The sequence below is a fragment of the Fukomys damarensis genome, unplaced genomic scaffold, assembly GCF_012274545.1.
Source record: "Fukomys damarensis isolate Sample0158 unplaced genomic scaffold, DMR_v1.0_HiC HiC_scaffold_20, whole genome shotgun sequence".
In the NCBI taxonomy this organism is placed as follows: domain Eukaryota; kingdom Metazoa; phylum Chordata; class Mammalia; order Rodentia; family Bathyergidae; genus Fukomys; species Fukomys damarensis.
The window spans coordinates 28,959,726-28,966,075 of record NW_022900932.1 but is presented as its reverse complement, the minus strand read 5'-3'; positions in this window follow the sequence as shown (position 1 = coordinate 28,966,075).

The window sequence follows — 6,350 nt, the reverse complement described above, 5'->3', positions numbered from 1 at the left end:
TTCTTTCTTTTTTTTCTTTTCTTTTCTTTTTCGTACCAATGATTGAACTTGGGACCTTGTGCTTACAAGGCAGGCAGCAGAATCACTGAGCTAACTCCCCGGCCCCCTTGCCTGACTTTCTATACTGCAATATTTTGTTACAACTAAGTAAACTCTGTGTTTTCAGTTGTGGCACATGTTTTCAAGTTTTCTAGTCTTTACCACCCTACAATGTCTTATACCTGGTCCTTTAGATTTGATTTTTGACCTTTGTGAAGCTGAGAGAGAGTTTAAATTGTGGCTACAGGTTGGACCCATTAGGGTAGAAAGTGTTGGGGCTTTATGTAATGCAGCCATATAGGCCACCTGAATAACTGTCTTCTGTTATCGTTCCACCAGCAAGGATCTCATTCAGCTAGAAAGATGGATAATTTTTCTAGCACAGTTTAGCAAGAGCTGTGCTGTTTGGGTGATTCAGGGAGAGTCATTTGAAAGTCTGATGCTGTGACACCATGCCAAATGATGTTAACAACCTTCCCATCACATGTCCTTGGCAGAAGATGGAAAAACGCCACGATGTTACCTGAAGGTAACAAAGCTCTCCTAAAATGCTGTGGAGGGGGAGTTGCAGATAAAGCTCTTCCCTGCAAGTCTTCACTGGGGGTGGATGCATAGCAACCCTGAATATGCAAATGTAGATCAAATCTTCAACAAGATTTGAAATCTCTTTGATACTTTTCAATGAGTTACCGAAGATACACAGGCTTTCTTTGACTTTGATAGCAGTCATGAGATACTTGTCCTAAGCCATATTTGATTTTTTTGTTTTGTTTTACTCCATGCCTCACTTATTCAACAAATGTTTGCATTTCTATTCATGCCAGGCCTTGTCCCACACTGCACATAGTAGCAATGAATAAGGAGGATAATAGGTGCATAAGTAAACAAAATGATTATAGTGATAAATGCTATGAAGTGAATAAAAGTGGTGATGTGCTAGAGGGAAACTGTGATGGAGATGGGGCTGCTTTGGAGAAAGGAAGCTGACAAAGGTTGAGGTGAAAGCTTTCCTGGTAGAGGGAGCAGTAAGTGCCAATGCGATGGATGAGTTGTCAAAGACCCTGATATTTTTGAGTACCACAAAGGAAGCTAGTGTGGCTAGAGTTAGGCAGGATACTAATCTGTAACAAGAGAAAGAATTGTACCAGTTTATAAATCTGTGCACCATCTTGTTTTCAAGAAAGAATTGCCATTAAAGAAAAGATCTGAACTAAAGAATATAATTAGGAACACAGTCAATTACATTCTGGTTCAGATTTCTTTTCTCATTGCAGAAAGGCAACAAGGGATTCTGAGAGCCAGACTGCTCTGCAGACTGTCTTATTATTGGTCATAAGTACAGTAGTGAGAGAGAGGGGTGAGGAAGCATACAGAGTGGACATAGAGGTGTGTAAGAGTTACACTGAATATGCAAATGTAGATCAAATCTTCACCAAGTTGCAATGAAATGTTGAGTGAAAAAGCTTAAATGGCTCCTTCAGATCCTCAGTGAGAGTTCTAGAATTTGACATCATGCCTAGAGAACAACTAGGCTACACTGGAGGGGGATAATAAGTAGTCCAGTGGACTAACTCTGAAATTATTTGCTTATGCACATGAGTGTATGATTAAAAAGACATATCAATAAATTTGTATAGCACAATCCAGAAATATGTGCCTTCTGCAAATTCTGGGAGCCAATGGCAGGAATGAAAAATGGTAAACCATAGGCATGTTTTGTCTGGCATATATATATATATATATGTGTGTGTGTGTGTGTGTGTGTGTGTATTTGTGTATGTGTGTGTATATATATTATATATTATATATATTATATATATATATTTGTGTACGATGTGTGTGTGTGTGTGTGTGTGTATATATATTATTGGGGGAAACTGAAATAGTTGCCAACATTTACAAAACTTGAAAATCTAGCAGAACTACATTCCCACATGATAGCCCCACTAGAAGACAGCATATTCTTGCCAGTATCCATCACACTTAATGCCTTACACCTGACTTGTGTATTAATTGGGTAGAGGGTTTCCACAACAGTAACAAACAACTGAAAATTCTCCATGGTTTACCAGAAAGCTTCATGGCCTGCTCACTGCATGTGCATGGTGGGTCGACTGTGGTTTAGGGCCACATCATCTTCATTTTGGACTTGGACCAGTGAGCAGTCTCTGAAGCATCACAGGTATTGAGTGGAAGAAAAGAGCACAAAACCACTAGCTCTTAGAGCATCTGTTTTTATTTCATTGTCCAAACAGGTTCCATGGGCAGTGTGGGGGCAACAGAACTGGGAAGTGTAATCTACACTCAGGGAGTGGTGTTCAATATTTATACAAAGTACGGACTGACACAACCTTTTGCCTCATTTAGGTGACCTGCCTAGTGTCCACAGACATTTGAGTGTGACCACTTGATTTTATCATAGCCCGAAGCAGAATGAAAACTTACTGTGCTACAGCTGTCACCACTACATGTATTTAGTTTATGATTTTTCTGAGAGCCACATGGCCCTGAATGAGTTAAGTTTTCACAAACTTTCCTTATGTACACTTAATTTCTTCCTTCAGGCTCTACCTGGGCAAGGCACAGTAACCACGATAGTGTTAGCAAGCCAGGCTGTGGTTGCACTAGCTCTGTTCTTCACTGGACCCAAGGGCTGACTGCCACTGGACAGGTATGTCTCTAGACTGAGCTGCCAGATATGCATTAGTGCATATTTGGGGTCTGGTGGGGCTTTTCCACAAGTAAAAGATTAGGCTTATGAAGCTGTGTGTGTGCAGCTCTGCTCTTGGGGTGGTAAAAACTCCATGTTCTCAAAGAACAAGATTACCAAAGCAGCTATCAAGGATGAAGACTGGAATAGTGCATTGTGAAGAGTTCATTAGGTTTACCTGAGTTGCCGTCGTGGGTTAGCAACTACAGGGGAGGCTTTGTGATGAGGTCAGAATTATGAGACTTGAAGGATGGGAGGAAGAGGACATCGTGTGAAGTTCAGTTGCAACTGGTTTCATCTGAATCTGATCTGTGGGAGAAGATGGGCTTAGAGTGTTAAATGTATTTGAAATGTTTTCCCCTGAAATGTTTGTCAGACCTCAAATCTCTTTTAACTCTAACAAGCCTGACGTGAAAGGGCAGCAGATGCTCACAGGTGGCTCCTCCCACCCCACATTGCCACCGATCTTCTTCAGCGTGCAGCATTTCGGATGTGCTGCTGCCTTCTTTCTGACTTTCCCTTCCTGAGGAGCCCTAGATTTAGATTCCACGCACAAGGCGTTTCTCTTTCTACTTCGAAGATGAACTGAAATATCTTGTGCTGAGAGCACCTGAAAGATGGCAGGCACCAAATACATGCTGTAGAATAAAATAGTTAAAGGCGTGAATGGGTTTGGAGAACCACATGACTCCTTCTCTTTTCAGTTACTTATTCTTTATTCTGTCCTCCTAAAGGCATCGAGAGATACAGGATGAAAACGAGGTCGATGTTTAACTTGCCAAAAGGACTTTAAGTAGGATGGTCTCAGTCTGCTATCTTCCCTGCCATTCAACCACAACAGAGACTAGAAACATAAATTAGTAAAATAGGTTGGGTGGGACCGCAGTGGATGGTAAAACACATGTCCCTCTGAAGGTGGCGTGTGCTTTTTTGCTCCAGGTGATTGTCAACATTTTTCAGAAAGAACTTTGTCACATCTTATGTTTTAAAGAGAGCTCAAAATATAAATTTTCATTTAAAATCCCCTGATTTTTACAAAAAAAGTGTTTTCCACCATTTTTTAAAAAACATCATATGGTTCAAATGAAACATTTCTGAAGGATGGAGGTGACCAAAAGGACTCCAGGATGTTAGTTCTGGACTTTCTGGTCCTTAGGAACTGGGAGAGCACTTAGCAACATCAAAACGCAAGCAGCTAAATTAACATTTACAGAAAGGGTGGTGATGGATGCGCTGCGTTGTGGCCTTGTTTCCTGGTCAGCTGGTGATGACAAGGACCTCAGGCATGCTCATAGAAAGGATGTCCGCCTCAGCAGTGTTTGACTGGTGTGTTGTTGGGTTGTGAGATATCGGTGCCTTCAAGCCCAAATATTTAGGACTTTTTATACACTTGGAAAGCCTGTGGAGGATGATGACACACTTCTTAGTGAGTCATTAGAATCAAAAGTTACATTTTTCTTTGATTTTTCAACTTGGGTAAGCCTGTAAAGAAAATGGTGCACAAAGTAGTATTTGTCAGTATTGTGGCACATCCTCTGCTCTTTGCTGCTTTTCTTATTCATGCATGAAGCAAATATTTCTTGAGCCTGTGAGATATTAGGTGCTATTCTAAATACAGCAGTGCCTTCTTATCCATAGGTGATAATAGTACTCCAAGATGCCTGATGGGCTCCTGAGACTGGATAGCACTGAACCCTGCATAAACTATATTTTTTTCTTGTGCTTATATACTAACCTGTATATACCATGTTTTTTCCTGTACTTACGTACACACCTATATATAGGTATAAATTTTAATTTAAAAATTGAGTTTAAAAGTTTAATCATAATTAAGTACAGCAAGAGTTTAATTTATAAATCAGGCATAGTAAGAGATTATCAATAATAAGAACAGTTACAATATACCTGTAACGAGCTGTTTAAAGCTTAGAGTTTATTTTTGGACTTTTCCATTTAATATTTTCAGACCACTAAGTAAACAGACTGCAGAAAGTGGATCTGTGAATGGAGGTATGGGGATGGGGAACTACTATACGATGGATATAGCGGAGAAAACAAAGTCTCTGCCCTCGAGGGGCCTATAATCGAGCATGAAGACCTGATGCCATGCCTCCTACGGAAGTCTTTCGAAAAGCGGGACAGTCGTCATTCCACGCAGTCCTCAGAATTAGGCCTTGAGTAAGACTGAAGAAGAGACGTGGTAATTGAGGACGTTGAGGGGAAAATAAGCAGGGAGATAATTTTTCCCTCCGTGGATATCGACAGGAAGTTCCATGGTAGGTGTGGAAAGGTGCTAGTAATTCCTGCTTCTAGTATATTTCCTGCCATAGCGATTCTTCTACTGGCTTTAGAATCTTTTAGGCATATTCATCTCAGTGCTCTTGATCTCCTCTGGAACTGCTGTGGAGCCCTGGGATGTCCTGTTGGAAATGGAATCTTGTCGCAGAAAGTACCAGGTGATAAAGAATAAAATTTCTTCACTGCCTATTCCTCTAGCTGTAGCTAATACACATCGTGATTAGTGAATGAGTATAGCAGATATAATGCTACATTTCATGTTCTATTTTGAACTATAGCATTTAATTGAATAAGTGAAAGCTATTGGGCTTATTATATTATTTTTTAAGAGTAGGAAAAATTTATGGAGGGAAAGAAAGCTCTTAAGAGAGACAGAAGGGGTAACAGAAAGTAGGCTGCCCACTCACCCCACTTCTCCAAGATGTTTTATACAGCAAAGCCATGTGGTGACGTGGGTACAAAATGGGACAAAACTGTAAGCCTCAATGGAAAATTACAAGGTGGGTGTGAGGTAGGGCAAAACCATAACCAACTAATAAGATTACAAGTACAGTCACCCAGGTATTGTATATTGTATATCGATTAAGTGGGGGTCAAATGGGGGAGCAAGTCACATGGCAAGCATACAAGGATTTTTGGTAAGGGTGGGGATCAGTGATATTTCCTGGAAAGGCTGGATTAAGACCATGGTCCCCCACCCAGGTGACTGAAACCTATTTAGAATATCAATCACAGCTGTTATCCCCAGGGGAAGCACAAAGGTGCAGTAGTTTCTCTCCTTTTACCATTCTGGCCTTCAGTGAATGTGTCTTGATTGTCCTCCATGTTGGCTCCTTGAGGGCGGCCCTGTCTAACTGCCTACAAGATTTCTAATTAACTTACTATCTGCAATATTCCCCCTTCTGAAGAAGTATCCCTAACATCTATGAAGGGGCATGGGGTGAAGACGGCTCTCTGATTACTTCCAGCTTCAGGGTTGTAGTTGTGATCAATGGTTAGAGTTACTCTACAGAAGATCTATGTAAAGGCCTTTGGTAGGCACCTGTCATTGTCATCTTGGTAGCTGCATAGCTTTTAAGTCTGGAGGAGACAAAGCCAAAGAAATAGTTACGAATGAATGGGCCAAATTATAAGGTCAGCAGGGGTGCTATGAATATAGCCCACAAAGAGGATAGAGAAGGTCCAGGAGACTTCAGAATCCAACATAGAATTCAAGTTTAGTTTAGTTTAGTTTAGCAGTTATGAGCTATTTACAAGTTCATTGTGGTGGATCCCAGTAAAAGAAGTCTACCAAATTTGTCAT